This window comes from Vipera ursinii (genome assembly GCF_947247035.1).
Source record: "Vipera ursinii genome assembly, chromosome: 1".
NCBI classification, from domain to species: domain Eukaryota; kingdom Metazoa; phylum Chordata; class Lepidosauria; order Squamata; family Viperidae; genus Vipera; species Vipera ursinii.
The window spans coordinates 125,390,509-125,414,005 of NC_139512.1; positions in this window are offsets into that span (position 1 = coordinate 125,390,509).

Below are 23,497 nucleotides of genomic sequence, written 5' to 3' on the forward strand. Positions count from 1 at the left end.
AACAACTGCAGCGATTCACTTAACAACTGTGGCAAGAAAGTTCGTAAAATGGGGCAAAATTCACTTAGCAACCATCTCACTTAACAACAGAAATTTTGGGCTCAATTGTAAATCATAAGTCAAGGACTATAGTAAAAATAATAATAATGGGGGATACGCAAAGGGGAAACAAATGTTGACAAGTGGGTTTGCATAGACTGAAAATGCACCACTCCACTCCCCCCCCATTTATCTAAGTTCACCTGAAGGATGTACAGGAAAAACCCTAAGGTGTATAAAGCTACAAATAAAGAGGAGTAATTTTCCCACTTAAATGCAAATAGATTCGGGCATATAGCCCAAGTGCATTTTAATTTGCGGTGTGGTGGCCTGCAAGGTTTGGTCTTCTCTCTCTCTCCAGCATTTATTAAAGCATAAGATAATAAACCAAAGTTAAAATGGAAGATATCCTTTAGCAACAGTTTAAAGTTCAGAACTGATTTATTTTATATCCATCCTATTCCTGTAGTTACTCATAATCCATTCCATTCCATTCCATTCTACCAAGGAAAACTGGAATCCAGCAGGCATTATTAATTTTCCATCCATTGGGTGAGCATTCTGTGGGCACCGAGTCAGGGCATTCCTCAGTGTGTTTTTGGGGTGAAGGGGAAAATGTCAACCCCTAATGCATTTTTCTCTTTAAAGATCCTGCATGTTTAGTCTTCCACTTAACCCATTAATGCTTTCTTCTTGCGTTGAGATAGGACCATTTTGGCTGCCTAATCAATGTCGTATATCTCTTGAACATGAGAAATTGAAGAAATGATTGGATTCCAATTTTAAGACTGGAAAAGTAATTGAGTTAAAAGGCACAAAAAGGTTTTGATTGGAGCCTGTATTATTATTCGTTCTCCTCCAAATACAGCTTGATCTGCTTAGTTGCTATCGCTACAATTGGGAGGAGGCCCCTTTGCCCTTCACAGCATTACAAAATGGACCCAGTTTTTCCTGCCTTGAATGCATTAGGGGTTTGTGCTTCCCCCCCCCCACTTCTTCTGAGTTTCATAGAGAAGACGAAGCTGTTAGATAATCCTGTTTCCCACATCTTTTCAGACCGGAGGTGTTTTAAAGGTCAGGCCCTTTGATCAACCTCCATATGGGAATCTGTGCAAGTTGTTACCTTCTGCTGCCTTTTAATAGGAGGCAGTTCTTCTATCATGGGGAAAAGAGGAGAAGGAGGAGGGAGATGGTAGACAAATCTTCTCACCTTTTTTCTTTTTCTTTACAGTTCTAGTTTGGGGAAGAAATTATCAGCTTTGAGGGAAAGGCCAGCAGGCCCAACCCCATAAAGAATTGGTTAATGACAGCCAAACAATCCAAACAAATAGATCATCAAGTAAAACAACTTAGCATTCTCACTTAAAACATAAATGACCGGGTTCAAATTATCCTACTTCAAACACATTATGTAGCTCCCTGAGGAAGGCGGAAGGAAAGAGAAAGAACGGGATCTACAAGTGGCAATGAGTGCATCATTGGAGAATTTGAAAAGCCTAGTTAGGGACAGATCACCAGGGAGAAAATCTATCTATGAGGTTGCTAAGAGCTGAGAATGACTTGTAGGCTCATAATCAATCCACCTTAACCCTTCCTTCTGCTACCCATTGTGTTTCAATGGGAAAGATCGGGGAAGTAGAATATCTCTGACGGGATATCGGAAGAGATCAGTGCAGAAATGAAATCTCATTCTTTGAGTTTGCAAAACATAGTTTCAGATTTTCTTCAGATTGCAGATCTATTTTATATGCCAAGAAATAACTTGTGCCATCTCTTCCCCCTCATCAGAAAACCATGTGATTTTCCGTGATTGGGCCAATAATATCTTGCAAGGCTTGAATCAAATCCCCTCATTTTCTTCTGATGAGAATCAGCTCGAAAGGTGCACAGGGTGTAACTCGTGAACTGTGCTGGGTCTTCAAATTACACTAAGGTTAATAAATCCCTTGTATTAGCTAAAGGGATCTGACTGGAAAAATCTGTGCATGCAATAGCTAGGAATACAAAGTGCAGCAACATTGTTGCAACTTTAATTAGCTTTTTCCAGTCAGTTTATGTCAATTCATCCTCGAAATAAAAGCCCTTCTAGCAATTCAATATAATAAGATTTTCTGTAATATGCACAGAAAGTTGGATCCAGAGATCCTTTTCCCAAGCAGTCTATTCCATTTTCAGGAAGAAGTGAATGCACAGATAGACACTGAACCATAGGAAGGAGACTGTGACATACAGTGCAGCCAAAACTAAGAGATTTGAATAGATGGAATTTCTTTTTTGTTTCTCTAAAGAGCTTCTCCCATGTAATCACATTAAATAAAGGGAAAACTGTTAAAAACAGTGTAGACTTTTATAATTCTATCAAGGCTCATTAGTGCTGAACAGAATATATTTTTAATATTGCAGAAAGATTGCCTGGAGAAGAATCACTACAGATAGGATTATAATCTTTGTAAGTATTTATAAAATATTCTTGTGGCTGATACTAGTGGGAAAGATGCATATAAACTTTATTTAGGAAATAATATGGAGATTAGAAAGTCTGAGTTACTTCAATTTGTCTATAGTAAAGAATCTATAACATGTATTTTTCTTATTATGGAGAGAGAGTGAATAGAAGCTTCGCTGCAGGCATTAAGCATACCTTCCTAATTGTTGAACTTCACTAAAGCCTTTTTATAATGGTTTATGCAGATAACTATTCTGTGAATAATGAAGCACATTTCTAAATATCAGTTGTCTCTTTTCTTTCACAAGGGCCATGTGTTAAGTCTGAAAAAGTCTTGAGTCCATACTTAGATTCAAAAAGAGATACATCAACAGAGACAAGAGTAGAGCTGCAGCTTGAATTGATATCAACAAAGTACATCTATAGTGCAAAAGGGTGGCTGCTCAGATTAAGTGTAAGTTGCCTTGGGTCAACCTTAAAACCTTCCTGTAGTGCTCTTCTTCCAAGATTTTTTCAGTAAAATAATTCCATATATAATACAAACTGATTTATGCTGAATGATTTGTGTGTGTGTGTGTGTGTGTGTGCTTCCAACATATCTGATAAGGGGTGATCTGTAGATTTAGAAAGCTGTCTGGGAGCAATTAATTGTTTTTTGTTATTTTCAGTTTGAACTAGAGATACAAGATCTGGAAATTGTAGGACCTGATTTGAGTTTGCAAATCACCATTTTGGGGCCAAGTGATTTGATCTGAACTGTTTTGCGAATGAAATTTGATTTAAAAAGAAATGCCCATAGTTTATAGTGAAGAAACATCAAAACACCTGAAGAATGGGATAAAAAATGTAGGAAATTGGCCATTGTGTAGAGCAGGGGTGTCAAACTGCTGGCCCATGGGCTGGATGCATCATAGCGAAACCACGCCCATCCCATTGCCGGCAATGAAAAAAAAAGTCACAATACATTGCAACACGTCACGTGATGTTGCGAGTTTGACACTCCTGGTGTCGAGGAATAAACTTCACCAAGCTTTATTTGGATATCTTCTAGAGCCAACTTGCTTTGCCACAGTAAAGTGTGGGCTACGGGTTCACGGATTAGAAGGTAAAGGTGCACAAATAAGATGAAAACTGAAAAGCTTTACAGGTAGTTGTTGACTTGCAACCTTTCATTTCCTGACCATTCCAAGTTATAGCAGTGCTGAAAAAAGTGATTTATGACCCTTTTTTCACACTTATGACCATTACGGCATCCCTAGAGTCACCTGGACAAAATTTGAGCACTTGACAATGGGTGTGTGCTTGTGATGATTGCAGCCTCCCAGGTTCAACCGATCACCATTGCCACCTTCCCAGCTGGCTTCCAATAAGGAAAGTCAAGGGCAGATTCCCTTAACAACCCCGTGTCATGGTTGCAACAGATGAAACCTTTCAAAAGAACTTGTTTTCTTTAAAGAATCTTTTATTCGGGAAACAAAGTATCGGCACTACATAGCTGAACCCAAAACCTAAATTCCCCTCCCCTGGATACAAAGAAACAAAGTACAATTCCCATCCCCAATAAACAGTCATAAAGCATATTTCCCAATTAGCTTGAAGCACAGGCTTCCTCCCCCGCTGTCCAGCCTGACAAAACATTATCAGTTCTGGACCCAGTTTGTCCTTGGATTCCCATGGCAGAGTTATTATTATTATGACTAACTGAACTCTCATTCCAATCCCCCCTCCCAGCACCAACTAATTCTAAAAGCATAGAGAAAATGGCTGCATTTTCATCTGTTGTCAAAGCAAGAACATCTGATGTTAGCAGTGCTGACACCCCGTGGATCAATTAACGATTGCAGTGATTCACTTAACAACTGTGGCAAAAATGGTGATAAAATGGGCAGAGCTCACTTAACAACTGCCTAGCTTAGCAATGGAAATTCCAGCTCAACTGTTGTCATAAGTCAAGGACTACCTGTATTGAGCATAGCAAAGCTGAAGGTTTGCTTCAACTGTAAACTGTAATATGGGACAGGGGACGTCCACAGGCAAGACAGCTAAATAGAGGAACGTATACACCAAGCAGAATTTTACATTCACCAAGCAGAATTTTACATTCCTCAACTGTTAGGAAGCTCATTCAACTAATGTCTTAACACCACTCCTGCATTTATGTTGAAATGCTTTCCTAGGAAGGCTTTCAAGATTTACATAGTGTTTGACTACAGTTATTCATATTTCTAATTAAGCACACACAGTGACTCTTTATATCTCTTGCCTAGTAGTTATCAAAAGTTTATGTAAGACAGAGCCAGCTCATCCATCAAACACTCCTTGCACTGATGTTTGGCCTTGGAGTTAGGAGACTGACAATGCATTTTTTAAAATAGTTAATTATGGGAAGCAATTAGAGGCGAGAGGCAGAGAGATTTACTTTTAGGAATCTACAGCCTTACTCAGCCTTCCTTTGTGCAAGAATACAGCAGAGAAGCCATTTCATGCAGGCAGTGCTTTTTTTGTAAAAGAAAAAGGTGCCGGAACTCACACATGTCATACAACCCGCCTTGCCTACCCTACAAGGTTCCATCCAAAAAAAGGTGCCGGAACTCCGTTCTGAGCGTTCTATGAGAAAAAAAGCCCTGCATACAGGAAAGGAGAGAGAGAAAAAAGAGCACACAGCTTTTAGACTGTTCTGCCATTAGAATCATCTACCTCAGGGGGTCAAACTGCTGGCCCGTGAGCCGGTTGCATCATGCGGAGGCCGCGCCCACCCCAGCTTCGGCAATGAAAAAAAAAGTTGTGATATGTCGCAACATGCCATGTGATGCGGCGAGTTTGACGCCCGTGATCTATCTCATTAGTACGACTTTATTATAATAAAGTTTGAAGTATTTAAGGCAGGGATGGCAAGGATGAAGAAAGGCTAGCATAACCCACCTCTAAAATATCTAAAATATGGAGATGTCACACTGAAAGGAATGGGGAAAATATCCAATTCCAAACTTAAAAAATACAGACATTCATACATACTCCCCCCCCCCCCGCAACTCCTTTCGCTTGCTTGTTTTTCTGGAATACAAATGTACGAAGATTACTGAAGAAAGTTCATTGACATAATGAAGAATGCTTTTCAGTTAAAATAATCTATATCAGTCCCTTTTATGAGGACTGTGAATATTGTCTCTTATTTCAGCTTTTTTTCCCCCAGCTTCAAACCTATAGCTTTATTAGTACTTGTAATGTTAATGCAAGTAACATTGTGCAGGTAGGGTATGATAGTTTCAAATTTCAAGCCTTATTGTTTCTAACATTTATTTGAAATTAGACATGCTATATTTTAGTCATGGCAGTGGAATTATTCAATTAATCCATTTTTTTAGCGGCCTTATCTACATGAGGAGCAGAGGCAGAGCACATGTCGGAGCATTTTGAAAATAATAGCTTCAGCTCCACTATCTGACTGGTTTCCCATTAAAGGAAGAAGCATGTAACTGATCGTGGCTAAATTTTGTAAAAGGTTTTTTATATGTCTGCCTATCTGCATGCCCATCAGCAGGTTAACTCTGAAAAATGAGTCAGACAGGACCATATTATGGTGTACAAGAAGAAGCCAGCAAGAGAAAGTAGTCAAAAATAGGGCAAATCTAGCTAGGGATTGCAGAGGAAAACATTCAAGGGAGAAAAATTCACAATATATTTTTTTATGGGAGAGAGGCTGGCTAATGAGTTAGAATGTTCTGGACTGCTCCATTCTGAACAACCTCCTTCTTGGTCATGTGACTCAGAGCAGAGCATGTACAGCCAGCCTTATGCACACATACATACAAACATAGGCAAACATGAGGAAGAGCAGAAACACACAAACACAAACATGCAGCATAGATGTGGTTTCCTTGATAAGAAAACCTCCCCCCCCAAAAAAAACCCATGGAAAATAATCAAGGAGAGAACCAACCTAGAACTAAGGAGAAATTTCTTGACAGTTAGAAGAATAAATCAGTGGAACAACTTGCCTCCAGAAGTTGTGAATGCTCCAACACCGGAGGCTCTTAAGAAGAGATTGGACAACCATTTATCTGAAAAGGTATAGAGGGTTTCCTGCCTGAGCAGGACGTTGGACTAGAAGACCTTCAAGGCCCCTTCCAACTCTATTATTCTATTATTCATATGTTCATAGGCACAGAGACCAAACAAATGCAGTTACCGTGGTGGCACAGTGGTTAGAATGCAGCATTGCAGGCTAATTCTGCTGGCTGCCAGCAGTTTGGCAGTTCGAGTCTCACCAGGCTCAAGGTTCACTGAGCTTTCCATCATTCTGAGGTGGGTAAAATGAGGACCCAGATTGTTGGGGGCAATATGCGAACTCTGTAAACTGCTTAGAAAGGGCTGTAAACAGTGGTGGGATTTAGCTGGTTTGCACCAGTTCCGTAGAACTGGTATCTAATTTTTTTGTTGCCCAGGCCCAGAATGGACTTCCGGTAGCGGCATCCACACAGAGAACTGGTTGTTCACATATTTGAATCCCACCACTAGCTGTAAAGCACTGTGAAGTGGTATATACAGTCATGGCCAAAATTGTTGGCACCCTAGAAATTTTTCCAGAAAATCAAGTATTTCTCATAGAAAAGTATTGCAGGAACACATGTTTTGCTATACACAGGTTTATTCCCTTTGTGTGTATTGGAACACAACAAAAAAGGGAGGAAAAAAAGCAAATTGGACATAATGTCAAACAAAACTCCAAAAATGGGCCGGACAAAATTATTGGCACCCTTAACTTAATATTTGGTTGCACACCCTTTGGAAAAAATAAATGAAATCAGTCGCTTCCTATAACCATCAATAAGCTTCTTACACCTCTCACCTGGAATTTTGGACAACTTTTCCTTTGCAAACTGCTCCAGGTCTCTCTTATTGAAAGGGCACCTTTTCCCAACAGCAATTTTAAGATCTCTCCACAGGTGTTCAATGGGATTCAGATCTGGACTCATTGCTGGCCACTTCAGAACTCTCCAGCGCTTTCTTGCCATCCATTTCTAGGTGCTTTTTGACGTACATTTAGGGTCATTGTCCTGCTGGAAGACCCAAGATCTCAGACGCAAACCCAACTTTCTGACACTGGGCTCTACAGTGCGACCCAAAATCCTTTGGTAATCCTCAGATTTCATGATGCCTTGAACACATTCAAGACACCCAGTGCCAGAGGCAGCAAAACAACCCCAAAACATCATTGAACCTCCACCACATTTCACTGTAGGTACTGTGTTCTTTTCTTTGTAGGCCTCATTTCGTTTTCGGTAAACAGTAGAATGATGTGCTTTACCAAAAAGCTCTATCTTGGACTCATCTGTCCACAAGACGTTTTCCCAGAAGGATTTTGGCTTACTCAAGTACACTTTGGCAAACTGTAATCTTGCTTTTTTATGTCTCTGTGTCAGCAGTGGGGTCCTCCTGGGTCTCCTGCCATAGCATTTCATTTCATTTAAATGTCGACGGATAGTTCACGCTGACACTGATGCTCCCTGAGCCTGCAGGACAGCTTGCATTCCTTTGGACCTTGTTTGGGGCTGCTTATCCACCAGCCAGACTATCCTGCGTTGCAACCTTTCATCAATTTTTCTCTTCTGTCCACGACCAGGGAGATTCGCTACAGTGCCATGGGTTGCAAACTTCTTGATAATGTTGCGCACTGTGGACAAAGGCAAATCTAGATCTCTGGAGATGGACTTGTAACCTTGAGATTGTTGATATTTGTCCACAATTTTGGTTCTCAAAATCCTCAGACAGTTCTCTTCCCCTCTTTCTGTTGTCCATGCTTCGTGTGGCACACACAGACACACAATGCAAAGACTAAGTGAACTTCTCTCCTTTTTATCTGCTTTCAGGTGTGATTTTTATATTGCCCACACCTTTTACTTGCCCCAGGTGAGTTTAAAGGAGCATCACATGCTTGAAACAATCTTATTTATCCACAATTTTGAAAGGGTGCCAATAATTTTGTCCAGCCCATTTTTGGAGTTTTGTTTAACATTATGTCCAATTTGGTTTTTTTTCCTCCCTTTTTTGTTGTGTTCCAATACACACAAAGGGAATAAACCTGTGTATAGCAAAACATGTGTTCCTGCAATACTTTCCTATGAGAAATACTTGATTTTCTGGAAAAATTTCTGGGGTGCCAACAATTTCGGCCATGACTGTAAGTCTAAGTGCTTTTGCTATTGCTACCCAAATTTACCCTTTCACACATTCATCCTCTCACATACATACATATATGTACAGATCCATCCTGAATAGACTTTGGAGAGAAAGCATTTTATGCACAGACACAAATCATTCATTATTTGGAAGAAACTGCACATTCTATGACCACTGTTGGTTAAAGGAGATGGAAGGCCCTATTCTGCATGCTGTCCTTACCTTCTTTGTGTCTATGCCCATCAACCCTTTCCTGTGCACAGGTTAGATGGGCTCAGTGGGTTTGGATGCTGAGCTTGTCGATCAGAAGGTTGGCAGTTTGGCGGGTCGAATCCCGAGTGTCGCATAACAGAGTGAGCACCTGTTACTCGTCCCAGCTTCTGCCAACCTAGCAGTTCGAAAGCACGTAAAAATGCAAGTAGAAAAATAGGGACCACTACAGTGGGAAGGTAACAGCGTTCCGTGCACCTTTGGTGTTTAGTCATGCCGGCCACATGACCACGGAGACGTCCTCGGACAAGCACTGGCTCTTCGGCTTTGAAACAGAGATGAGCACTGCCCCCTAGAGTTGGAAACGACTAGCACGCATGTGTGGGGGAACCTTTACCTTTACTTTAAGAGAAGTTTAGTTACCACAAGATGTGTTGCAACTTAAATAGAGCAATGGTATTTTGTTCTTTCTCAGCTTTTTTTTTTTGGCTGGCAGAAGTGAAGACAATCAAAGATCACTTTTAAACAGCTTTGGAAAATTAAAGGGTGAAAATAAGTTTCACAGAAATCTCATTAACAGTAGCATGTATGCCAAGGAGTGGGGATACTGAAATGAACAGAAAAACTGGGAATTTATAATTGCATTAAGGAAGAGTTATTCTGATATTGCAGACAAGAATGTGATATTATTAAAACATGAGAAGAAGACAAAAGATAAGACAAAAGGGACAATAGTGTTACTGAGAAATCCATTAGCAATATCATCTTGGGCCTGTTTATTGAAATAAATGGATAGACGAGGGTTTTTTTTTTAAGGTAAGTAAGATCCATGTGGGACTTACAAGATTTTAGAAGATAACAGCTGCTGACAGATGCTGCATATATGTTAATACTGCCTATATAATTTCATTTACAATAAGCTGTGCTATTCCCACTCTGTAGACATAGCAGATGGTTATACAAGATGCTGTTCATTTTGAAACAGAATTTCTTGTATTTCCATTCTCCATTCTTTCATATCTCCCTTAAGGAAAATGAATGAGTGAATTCCTCCTTATAAGTGGACATAGTTCTATCTATATCCACTCCTTTGTCACAATTACAGGTCAAAATTCCAAATTATGCAGCACAATCTATTTAAACCTGCCCACATATTTTGAGATATGTAATTTTCCTTAAGATATTTACCTTATATTAAATGTTTATGTATCATTATATGCATGTTTACATACAGAGTTTACATTTACATTTGCAGGACCCCTGATGGTGCAGTGATTAGAATGCAGTATTGCAGGCTAACTCTGCCCACTGCCAGGAGTTCGACCAGCTTAAGATTGAATCAGCCTTCCATCCTTCCAAGGTCAATAAAATGAGTACCCAGATTGTTAGGAGCAATATGCTGACTCTGTAAACTGTTTAGAGAGGGCTGTAAAGCACTGTGAAGTGGTATATAAGTATAAGTGCTATTGCTAGTGTTATATACAAATTTCCAATTTAGATACATTTTTATCTGAAGAGTCACCAAGCATAAACTTTTTTTCTATCACATTTTTGCATATTTCCCCCCCCCCCAAGAAATTAGAAAACATGCCTATTTTAGGGACAACAGCTTCAGTTTAGGTGAATCAAATTATTTTGCTTGAAAACAAAGCTAATTTGGATTTTGGAAACATTTCAGACAAATTACTAAAAGTAAGGGGATACACTTATTTTTATGATCAAATAGATCTATTCATTTCAGTTTGAGTGAATAATGAATCTGAACAATAAAGCCGAATTGTTCAGCAAGCAAAAATGGCCTTTTAAGATTTTTCATCAAATCTGTGGAGAAAAAAAGGGGTAGATAATTTCAGTAATAAGTTAATAATAACTATAGACCAGATATAAAAGAAGATCAGCTTGGGAAGAGCTCTGGTTTGATGGCTTCAGCTGGGATTGAATTCAAGTGAGAGAAGCGAGGGCAGATGCAGACCGATGGAATAAATATTATATGTAGAGTAAATAATTTTTTTCTCTGTACAATTTTCCAAGGATCCCTCATTTCAACCCTGAATTACTAATATTTACCTCTATTGATATAATTTTCATTCCAACAGTCTCTATCTTGCTTCCAACACTTCAATTCAGTATCAAGAGGGATTTTTTCCCCCAGATCACCAAACTCTGAATGAAAATAAAAAATCTCCACAATTCACAAAAAAAATAATATTTCAACCCAAATGAAAAAATGCAGGAGAGTTTCTTGGCCAGGGAATCCACCAAGTCCACCAAAGCATTGTTTAAATATAGGCACAATGTCTTTCTTTTCCTTGTTTTTGATTTGTTGTTGTCTGACCGATTCTTCTCTTTCTTATAGGATTCTTTATAAACCCGCTTCGATAAAACCCAAATGGTGCAAATGTCAGATGTGGACAGTTTGTTTCTCAGTTCTGAGGTTCATCATTTTCAGCTATTTAGCAATCTTTTGATAGTCTGTCTACAGAGCCTTAAAAGAAATGAGGCTTAAAAGAAACAGAGAAGCTAGTGGGCAGCTGGTTTTCCACAAATGGGGATTTCAAAGAGACGGTGGCAATAGCTAATAAATGTAAATAAAACCAAGTATAAAAGACAAATTCTAAACCCAGCCCAGAGAGGTGGGGGTTTATGGTTTTTATCGTATGGATTTTTAATGTTATAAGCTGCCTGGAGCCACCTGTTGTAAGTTGGGTGGCCATATTAAATGCATACACATACATACATACATCTAAACGTTGGTTACTTGCATAATAAAACTAGTAGTTATGCAAAAAACAAAACAAAACAAACAAGTCCCTGAACTGGAAGAGAAACTGTAGCAGCAGAAATAAATCAACTGAAAGGTTCTGTTGGAACATCAAGAGACAACTAACATTAAAAGTCATGGAGAGTAGGAAAAAAAGTCTTCTTATCAAAAAGACAATAGAGTCTAGGTGTGCTTTACTGATGAGAATATTTCAGATCTAAGGGAGACTACCATAGAGATCTGCTCCTAGAGTGCTAACCAGCGGACTGAGAGCTAATATGATGTGGTAGTTAAGGTGATTGACCAGAATTAGGCCTAATCCAGGTTCAGTCTACCCTGAACCATGGAAATTCACTGGTTAATTTCTGGTTGTCTGTTAGTCTAATCTACATCACAGGATTGTTTTTGCAAGGATCAAAAGAAGGGACATTCCCTTTTATGTCATCTTGAACTCTTAAAGGAAACCTAGCAATCCAGTATACATACAGGTAGACCTCAATTTATGACCCCAAATTTTGAGCCCAAAATTTCTGTTACTAAGCAAGGCAGTTGTTAAGTGGGTTTTGACCAATTTTATGACCTTTCTTGTCACAGTCATTAAGTGAATTGCTGCAGTTGTTAAGTTAGTCACATGTTTGTTAAGTGAATCTGGCTTCCTTGGTGACTTTGCTTCTCAGAAAGTCGCAAAAAGTGGTCACATGACTCCGGGACACTTCAACCATAAATAGGAGTCAGTTGTCATGTGTTCAAATTTTGATTACATGTGGATGCTGCAGTGCTCGTAAGTGCGAAAAACAATCATGTCACTTTTTTCAGTGCTGTTATAAGTTAAAATGGTCAGTAAATGAACTGTTGTAAATTGAGGACAATCTGTACATACTTCAACATGGGAGATACCTAAACATGGAATTAGGGTCCTGGTAGGAACTTCACAGGCTTCTCTATAGGACATTCAAAATGTGCCTTAATAGAAATCTTTGTCGTTTCTTCAAAATTCTCAAAATTGTAGTTGTTTAATGGATGAAAAGGCTTCTAGAGTGGTAAGAAGCTGTGACAGATAAACAGGGAGAAACCTGGTACAAACTGAAATAAGTGAAATTACTCTTGATGTAATTTAAAGGGGGGGAAAAGGACCAAATGTTATTTTTATACCTTTATTGAATTTCCCCATTGAATGTAAATAAATACACAGCGTTTGACATTGTTGTTTTGAGCATTCTTTGTTGTTTTCCATTGCAGGTTAAATTGAGATGTGACACATGCATTGTGAAAATCAAGTCAAGTTTTGTTGACCACTGGCAAAAGGGAAAAATGACTAGAAAAACATGGCAACAGGGTGCTTTCTGAAGAAAGGAGGAGAAAAACTGTTGCCTAACCTGCTGTTATTAAAAGAAAATGGGCACGCTCTTTCACATTTTCAAAATCTTACAAAAGGTTGGACTTTTACAATACCTCATGTAACATATTGATGCTCTCTTGGCACCTTCGATTTTACTGGGGTTTTCCATTGTTCCTTTTGACACTTGATGATTTATTTAGTCCCCCAAAGTCCTACTGTGCAAACATTCTAATAAATTCAACAGTGGTAATTTTATAAGGAAAATGAATATTTCTAAATAACAAAATTACTCTTTTAGAGAGCCCTTAAAAGAGGTGTGGTTTGTTTGTTTTTTGCTTGGCATAAATTAGAAACACAGCTACAGCTTTACAAAGGTGAATTTCATTTAGAATGTTATATCACTCTTTCTGGTGGGTGCTGATGGAAACCAGGCATTCTCCATGAGATTCCAATATTGTTCCATATTTGTTTGCAGCATGAGACTCTTATTTTTATTTTTATTTTTTTGGAGGCATGCAGTGACTGTCTCCCAACTTGCCATTTATTTGTGAATGACCACAGGCATGATTTCAAATGTTAAGATGTAATCAAGCAGGTTCCTTGCTGTCTTCAGAAACGTGGTTGGAGATATAACAACTCATGGTGATGAAGTTTTATAGTAAAGTTTCCATCATTTTCTGCTTAGAGATAATAACATGAACATTGCTTTGTTTTCCTTTCAAATGTTTTTGTATTTTTCTAGTTTTTGTTTCTGTTTCGTGAGGAACAGTCATGTTTTTTTCCTAATTTTATCTTGAGTTTAACCACTTAGGATTTTCTGCTTTGTTTTTCTATTACAATTAGAAGCTAAACTGGAACTGTCTTGATTGTTCCCTGTTGAGTGTTTAACTTTTGCTTTCCCATGTATTGCTTCCTTTGAGAATTGATTTAGCTGTAAATTGTTGGCTCAGTGCCATGAAACTGTCTGGTATAAAGTTTTCCTTCCTCAAGTGATCTGCTTCATTTCTCAAGCCAGCCATTCCTTAGGCCAGGGGTGTCAAACCCAATTTCATTGAGGGCTGCATCAGCATTGTGGTTACCCTCAGGGGGCCGGGTGGGTATGGCCAGGGTGGGCGTGGCCTACTGGGTGGGCGTGGCTAGAGTGTGTATGGCCTACTGGGTGGGCGTGGCCAGCTCTACATCATTCGCATCAAGGGTGCCTATGGGGGCCTGGGCAGGAGTGGGACAGATCTGAGGGTCTCTGGCAGAAGGAGGGTCTCTGGGCCAGGGCCAAGGCAGTGGGGGCCGTTCCCTCACTGTTTCCAGGATGGCTTCACGGGCCGCATGAAACCACTTCGCGGGCCGGATCCAGCCCCCGGGCCTTGTGTTTGACATGTCTGCCTTAGGCCAGCTAAGAAATCTGAAAGCAAGAGACATTCCTTGAACCTCCTGGGAGTTTTTACTGTGAACAATTTGTTAGAAGCCAAAGATCTCTCTGAAATTTATTCTTCTCACCAGTCAGTTGCTTGTCATATGCATAGCTTCTCTGACATCATACAACTGAAGTTATCAGTGGCCCCAATTCAAATGATTAGAGGGCTGGAGGCTAACGAAGAAGAAGAATGGTTGCAGGAATTGGGATATGTCTAGTCTAGTGAAAAGAAGGACTAGGGGTGACATGATAGCAGTGTTCCAATATTTGAGAGGCTCCTACAAAGAGGAGGGGGTCAACCTATTTTCCAATCCACCAGAAGGCAAAACAAGTAACAATGGATGGAAACTAATCAAGGAGAGATGCAACCTTGAACAAAGGAGAAATTTCCTGACAGTTAGAACAATTAACCAGTGGAACGTTTTGTCTTCAGAAGTTGTGAGTGCTCCATCACTGGAGACTTTTAGAAGAGACTGGACAGCCACTTGTCTGGAATCACATAGTGTCTCCTGTTTAGCAGCAGTTGGACTAGAAGGCCTCCAAGTCCCTTCCCACTTTGTTATTCTATTATTCTGAATGTTGTGTGATGTTTGACAAAATGTGTCTGTCAAACAAAAGGGCCACAGTGTTTTTTTTTCCCCATGCATCCATAATCTTTCATATTGTGCCTGGTTTTAAAGCTTCTGTGAACATATTCTTGCCTAGTTAATGTCTTATCTCTTATTTCTTTCCATAGTCATCTTTCATATATTGCCTTGTCATTTCCCCTCTACTTATTTATTCAGAAAAAAAGTTGTATCTACCACCACTTGCCAAACTTTTTTAATATACAGTAATTGACTGGATACTGGCACTGAGTTAATAAATGTGTAAACAACTAAATACTATATAGATAGTTATGTCAAAGACATAAATCTTACTATTTCTTTCTGCTTCCTTACTCATGCACTGCAATAAGGTAGAAGAAGAAAAACTGTACTGGCCCTGGTTGTTCTTCTGAACAATTTCTTCTGAAATTGTTCACATTATGTATGTCAAGAAGAAAAAATGTAGGTCAAACTAATTTTGTTTATGTTTACTGTCTATTTGCACATCAATGTTTTTTTCAGTGTTTTGTTTTTGCTGTTTTATAGTTCAGTGATGATGATATTGATACAGGCAACTGAGGCCATGAATTTCTCACATATGTTTCAATAACATATGGTTACAACTGCCTTAGGCGAAGAGATTGCCATTTTGAATGTTCTAGAAAAAATAGATTTGAATATCTGAAGCAAGATCTAGAACATTCCAGGAAGAACTTGGTCACAGAAGCTGGGAAGGAAAGAAGGAAGGGAAGGGAAGGGAAGGGAAGGGAGGAAGGAAGGAAGGAAGGAAGGAAGGAAGGAAGGAAGGAAGGAAGGAAGGAAGGAAGGAAGGAAGGAAGGGAAAACAAGTATTTTCCAGCCAAATTTGCAGTCTCTGTCATTAATATCTTTGGAAAAGAGCATCAAAATAAGAAGGGATCCCAAACAGAAGATGTTTTTCATAGTACTTCCATTATTGAAAAATATTGTTTTGTACTAGTGCAGTGCAAAATGTTAGGCGCTCTGCATAAACAAGAGAGAATGAAAAGAAGAGCAAATAAATTGAGAAGGGATGAGAATTTATTTAGAATCCTCAGGGGGGGGAAAGTCAGGAATCAGAAATTGACTAATCTTTTAGTAAGTAGTGATGTGGTTCTGCCTTTAATGAAAAAAACTGAAGATCCATTGCTATACACCTTTGGAGAATTAATCAGGATAGTATATTGCATTAGAAAAACGGTTCACACCTCACACAATGTACATACCACATACACCAAAGCTGTTATTTGATCCACCAAGAAATGGTGATTCTTGTTTGGAGAATATTCTTCTTTTATTGCTGTTTAATTGCTTCTTTGCCCATCTCTCAAATCTTCAAAAGGGCTTCCTGAATGATCAACATTTTGTCAAGCCTTCTTGGTCTATCCAAAGCACAGGCATGCTCAGGATGCTATGGGTATGGAGATGTTCATATATTTATGAATCTGGAGCTCACAGATGAAAATGAACTAATCAGTGCTTAGCTTTCTAGTCACTAGCTAAGTACTGAAAACTTCCTGTAAAGAAATAATATCTTGCTATCTTCTGATATACCGTATTTTCCGGCGTATAAGACGACTGGGCGTATAAGACGACCCCCAACTTTTGAGATGATTTTCATGGGTTAAAGTCTTATACGCCGGAAAATACAGGTAAGTAGGAAGTCAGGGCTGCTTCTCAATTAGGTGAAGGTGTCGCGGCCCAGGGGCGCAACATTCAGCGGGGCCCCTCTTCGCAGCACGGCGCATGGGCCTCGCCCATCTCCCCACGGACACGCCTTCCTCGCTACGGGAGCCACCCCCGCCATCCCCGCATGCCACTGACGCAGGCCCACCTCGACTTGTCGTGAGCCAGCCTTCTCCTGCGCGTCGGCTGCATCTCCCGACCGTCCGATGCCACCTTAGAGATCGCCCGGCAGCTGGCCAGCGCGTGCATGCACAGGACGCCTCTGCTGGGACTCACCCGATGCCAGCGGGCTCCGCGGCGTCCTTGCCCGGGACCGCGCCTGTCCGGGTCGCAGCAAGCCTGGACGCAACGTGGGAGGGGTCATTTGGCGACGACAGTCTGGCTGAGTGGCGGCTTCAGAATGCGGTGATAGAGGCTGCGCCCGTTACACCTACTAGCCTGGCTGGGAACGCGTCGTTGTCAGAGTCTGTGAAGGCTGAAGAGGGGTCCATGGACTGGAGCTGGGAGGGGGCCATGCACGGGTGGGTGATGGGCATGGTGGGAGGAATGGCAGGTCGCGAGGAGGTGGTCCCGGGGTACAATGGAAGTTTACCTGGCGAGCGGAAGACGCCGGGAGGTGGGGGTGAGGCAGGAGGCATTGTCAGGGAAGGGTGGGGTGGAAAAAGGGAGTGGGCGGGTGTAGGCGTGTATGGGTGGGGTGGGCGGTTTATTTATGAGGAGGCTGTCTTTTGCCATTCTTGAGCGCTGGATTTGTCCGTTTCCACTAACGTCTCTGCTCCTGAGGATTTACTATTCTCCAGCGTATAAGGTGACTGGGCGTATAAGACGACCCCCAACTTTTGAGAAGATTTTCATGCATTAAAAAGTCGTCTTATACGCTGGAAAATATGGTAGACTAACCACTGAGCAAAGTTTTCATATTTGATTGGATTTGTGATTAAATATATATTTTTTAAAATGGGCAATTTGGCTTTTGAGAAGATGGAATGAATGCTTTCATAAAATGATACATTTTTTGTTTTCAAAATTCATGCTACTGTGAGCTTGGGCAGTCAAAATAGCCATTTGCCTAATAACAATGTGGCAATATTTCTTTCTGTCAGCCCCTGTAACCTTATTCTACCTGTTATATCAACTTTGGGTGCTTTTTTTTTCAAAACAAAATATTGGGCTGCAATCATCAACATTTTTACATTGTATGAATATCTTGGGAGAGGATTGCATAAAATTAAAACAACTTCTGATAAATAAAGACAATGCCGGATTTCCATTATCTATTTGCCTAACTATCTTAAGCCAGAGATAGCAAGTTTCTTGAACAGCATTAAAATATGAAGTCTCAAGTATCTCTTTCCTTGCTTTTGACAAATATCTGCTCAGGTAAATCAGGAACTTTTGGTGTGTAACCGAATGTGATGCCGTTGATCAGCAAGGATATTTTACCATGATCCAAGTATGAAAAAATACTCTTTTTTTAAAATTTTCTTGGCTAAAACAAAGCAATAGGGTAGATTTGATATAGAAAGGTTGTGAACTCTGCTATGATAAACAACATTCTAGATCTAGAATTCTTGAACTCTAAATGTAAACTAGTGCACCAGGCTTATATATCAGATTTTGGTCTTCTAATAAAAGAAAAAAATCTTGGAAACTTGAGGTCTGTCCATTCCTCTGTAAAATAGCATCTTTGAGTTAGGTGGTTTTTCCAGATCTGTTACAAACAAAACTTGATCATCATTACCATTGTTGTACACAGGAAAGAACCTAGAATGTATTTGGTTCAAGTGTGTACATTTGTGATTAATTAGATTGAGAGTCACTCCCTGCAAAACAGAAATATTGGAGCAAGAAGGTCACCAAGGAAGCTGAGCCATTCCAGAATTATACTCTGTTTACCATTAGCCTCAGTCAACATGGGCAGGACTTGGGAAAGAGTAGGCCAATTGTATCTGGAGGACCACCATTTTCTCATTTGTGTTACCTAATCAGTGAAACACATCATGGTTTGAAATTATGTGTGCAACAGACTAAAACATTAACAATGTTTTATACAGTATATGCAATATTCTTTACTTAGTAATTTTTTTGTCTCCTTCACTAGCTATTTTATATTGAAGATTTATTGACTGGAGTTTGCATTACTTATCTCATGCAGAAGGCTTAATCTGAAGCTAATTCTTACTTGTGCCAAAAAAGAAAGAGATAAAATTAGGAAAATGTAAAAGGAAAAAAGCAGGTCTTTGAAGATATAAAAGCTGGTCAGAAATGTAATGATCAGAAAATGTATAACAATGTTTCTGCCTTTATTCATTTTGTTTTTTGACAACACATTATTAAGGGATCTTATGTTATACAACTATGCTAAAAATCAATCTTACTTGAATGTTCCCTCCCCCCTTTTCTTTAAACAGAATGACAAATCACAGCACTTAGATGTAGAGGAAAAAAGAGTATTTTTCAGATGAAAGGATTAAGAAACAGTTGAATCCACAATTATTGACTTTCTTTCTTTCTTTCTTTCTTTCTTTCTTTCTTTCTTTCTTTCTTTCTTTCTTTCTTTCTTTCTTTCTTTCTTTCTTTCTTTCTTGCATTCACAGTATCATCTGCCTGACTGAACTACATTCTAATCACAAACATATCCAAGTCCATAGTAGCAATACATGGCCCTAAGCTACAATGAGTTCTCATTTAAATAATAAAAATAATCCATAGAGAAAAGGTTAGAAATGAAAAAAAAAACAGACAAAAATTCTTTCTCCACTACTATTTTAAATCTGAAACAGTACAATAATTGGAGCTATAACCCAAATAAAGCCATAGGAGAAACATTTGCCAGAGCTTAATAATAGTATAGTATAAAATATTAGGACTGTTGAAACCTGAAGGACCACTAGGTGGTAGAAAATAGGGTTTTCTCAGTATCTTTGGTGATATTTAGCAATTTCTGGATTTTTACACTCAGTTATGGTCATCGTGGCATATTTTTGCATCAAATGAAAAAAAAAATCAGGATATTTGTAAACTTGAAGGTTTCACAGAGCATCTCCAATAACATCCACCAAACAGAGGGCTTAGTTGTCCAACTTAATTAGTGTGAATTTCAGAGACAAATCAGGTCTTTTCTAACTACGATTTTATCTTTCCAGACTGAAATCTGCCATTTTAAAAACTCTTTTTCCATTACTGACACATTCTTTTTCTACTTGTTTAAGTTGTTTTTTTTTTAAAAAAAAAATACACAAGCCTACAAGCATTCATTAGCTCTGAACCACCTACAGTTGAGCACATGGTTTATTTAATGTATGCATTTTTACAACCAGTTTGATCTAATATAAAGCATTTGTCTTTTTGCACTGATTATGAACTGATGGGTGTTTGGCAAAAAGAATGAATTAGAAGAGATTCTTATGTTTTGATTTGTGTACTAATTCAAAGGGTGTAATTATAAACTGTGTAATCTCCAAGGGAGATGGGCGGTTGAAAAATATGAAATATAACCAAACAGATAAATAAATAAACCAGGTAAGCTCTAAGCAAAAAAATTGATTCCTCCAGAAATATTTGATTATGTGCCACCAAGTTCAACTCCTACCAACCACACACATAGATTTTCTCCACAACAATCTGTCCCTATTGGCATTTTTCCCATCTTCCAATGTTGCATTCATTTCCACTGTAATTGAATCCATTCACCTTGTTGCTGGTTGCTGGTCATTCTCTTTCTTTCTCTTTTCCAGCAGTGGAACCTTCTCCAGCAATCTAGATCTTTGCATGCAGATAGTCCTCAGCTTATGACCACAATTGAGCCCAACATTCTGTTGCTAAGCAAGACAGTTGTTAAGTGAGTTTTGCCCCATTTATACCTTTCATGCCACAGTTCTTCAGTAAATCACTGCAATTGTTAAGTTAGTAACATGGCTGTTTAAATCTGGATTCCCCATTGACTTTGCTCATCAGAAAGTCACAAAAGATGTTCACATGACCCGGGATATTGCAACCATCATAAATATGAGTCAGTTGCCAAGCATCTGAATTTTGATTACATGACCATGGAGATGCTGCAGCGGTCATGAGTGTGAAAAAGGATCATAAGTCACTTTTTTCAGTGCTGTTATAACTTTGAATGGTTACTAAATGAACTGCTGTAAATTGTGGACTACCTGTAATGAGTCCAAAGCATGACAATTTGAGCTTGATCATTTATGCCTCAAATGAGAACTCTGAGCCGATTTGTAATATTGATCAATTGGTTTGTTTTCCAGAAATATAACCTCCCATAAATATTTTGTAAACCTTCAAAAGGTTTCTGATCAGTTCTGAAGCAATACTCCTGAATAGCTTCTCATATCTTAATAACACTACGCTTTTATCCAAGTGATTGCATTTCGACAGTAAACATTTGGTTTTGCTTACAGTTGGGGATCTATGAAAAATCATTCTATATGTTAATCATTTTTTTGTACTATTATTGAACACCTAACTGAGCTTCTTCATCATCAACACACTGGCTTCCAGGTTATTTTTTTTCCCCTCTTGCCTTTGTCATCTCTGGTTTATATAGGCAGCCTGAGGCAGGAGATGTGAGACAGCAGATCATTCAAATTCCAGTGGTATTTGACTCATGCCAATAAATTGATAGTAGCATAGAGGATTTATAAAATTTTATGGTGCAATAATATAACAGACAAAAAAACCCATAAAATCTAACATTCCTCCCCCCCAACCCCCCCCCCCACATTTTCTTTTTCACTCCTTTCCTATATATTTTAAGAAGGACAGTAGACATAGATTTCACTTTACAATTCTTTGTTTTTTTTAGAGTGTGTCTCTCTCTTTCTGTCTTCCAAAATTTGGTCCATCTGTACTACTAGGAGTGTATTCAAAATCTTCATTAATAGTACCAATTGACTTGATATTAAAAAAAGATAATGTGCTCCAGCATTTATCTATCATATCTTTCTCCCATCCATGCCCCCTTACTTACATCTGAATAAAAAAGTCATGTATAGACTTCTTATTCTCTGGCTGCCTCACAATCAAAGTATTTTAGGAGGCTAATTAAATCTTTTCATCTTCTAGGTAGATTGAGGGATCTAATTTAGGAGAGTAGGATTAAACAATCATTGTTGGGGAAAGACTTTTTAAAAATAAACACACCAACCTTTAATTGGGCATTTTATAAGTGAGTAATGTTGGATCTTAAGTTGTTGTCACCTATGCCAGCTGATCAGGATTGTGAAATAAAAATGCTAATTGACTAATCAAATGAACATGCTATCAAGCTATGAAGACTGCTTGCGTTGGAACTGCCATGCTGCTTCTATCTTGCCTACAGTTGTGAGGGGAAGGGGGAGGTTTGGAATGCACAGGTGGCCTTGGTTATCTATCTGGATGGGAATCAAGGCCACCGGCGGGATGTTGTGGTGAACAAAAATGTTCTTCTCCTAACAACTGCCTGACGATTAAATGTGACCTGACCTGTCAGAGAGGGTAGGAAACTTTTATTCTTTTAATTATCATTTTCCCACCATATTACCATAGATGGTTTTCCATTCCTTAGTGCCTGTATGCTGTATCCAATAAAGTTTTGCATTAGAGATCAGAATGGCTCTGGTGTATTTACTTGGTTGGAATCCTTAGCTGGAACACTGACACACACATTAGCTGTTTTTGGATATCATGTTGCCTGATGACTGTCAGTACATTCTTGACAAGAATAGTATCCTTTTTTTAATTTCAGACATCTCTTGTAATAGCCTGAATAAAACCTGTTAATTCGAAGAATAAGCCTCAAACGAATTCTAATTAATAATGTTTACTCAAAGGAAAGTTGAGAATACAAGCCTAGCATCCGCTTTCAGATTAAAAACTGCTCCTTTTTTGAAAGTGAAAAGTACTAAAAGGATGGGGGAGGGGATTTATGCAAATTTTCATTGGTTGAATTAAAAAGCCTTAGTCAATGGCCCTATCAATGGCTTTTGTGATAATTTCCTTGAGGAACTCTATGCAGCTTTATTTTTATTCAAGGTCTATTTTGTTTGGCTGGTTTTATATTTAAACACCCTCAAGAATCAAGAATTGACACCTGGACCACTTTATTAACACCTCCCAAACCTGAACAGTGCCTCATTCCTTCTGAAGGATTATCTGTGTGTCAGCTTTGCTATAAATCCTCCCTCTGTTATTTTCTTTCCCCTTGGATTTTGGAGGAATGAAGTGAGCACAGAAAAAAGAACAATTAGGCAGTCTTGACAGCAGCTTATTGATAATATGTCAAGAATATATTTCAAGAATAGATCTGGAACATTATTTCAGATTTTAGTGGAGAGGTAAAATGATCCCTCATTATTCTGCACAGGAAGCTGGGAATTGTAGTTTAGCAATTGCTGAAGGGCCACCATTTTCTCATCCTTGTCCTATCAGAATTCAGAGATAGCAATAGTATTTAGATTTATATACCAGCCCATAGCACTTTACAACACTCTCTGCGTGGTTTACAATGTAGAGCAGGCATGTCAAATTCGCAGTGTCACATGACATTGCATGACATATTGCGACTTTCCCCCCATTGCTGGCAATGGGGTGGGTGCGGTTTTGGCATGACGCATCTGGCCCATGGGCCGGCAGTTTGACATGCATGATGTAGAGCATTATTTGCACATTGCCCTCAACAATCTGGGTCCTCATTTTACTGACCTCAGAACTTTGGAAGGTTGATTTCCCATCAGGATCGAACTCCAGGCTGTGGGTTTTGCCTCCAATATTGCATTTTAACCACTGTACCACCAAGGGCTCTCTTTGAGATCCTGTGCTCTCAAAG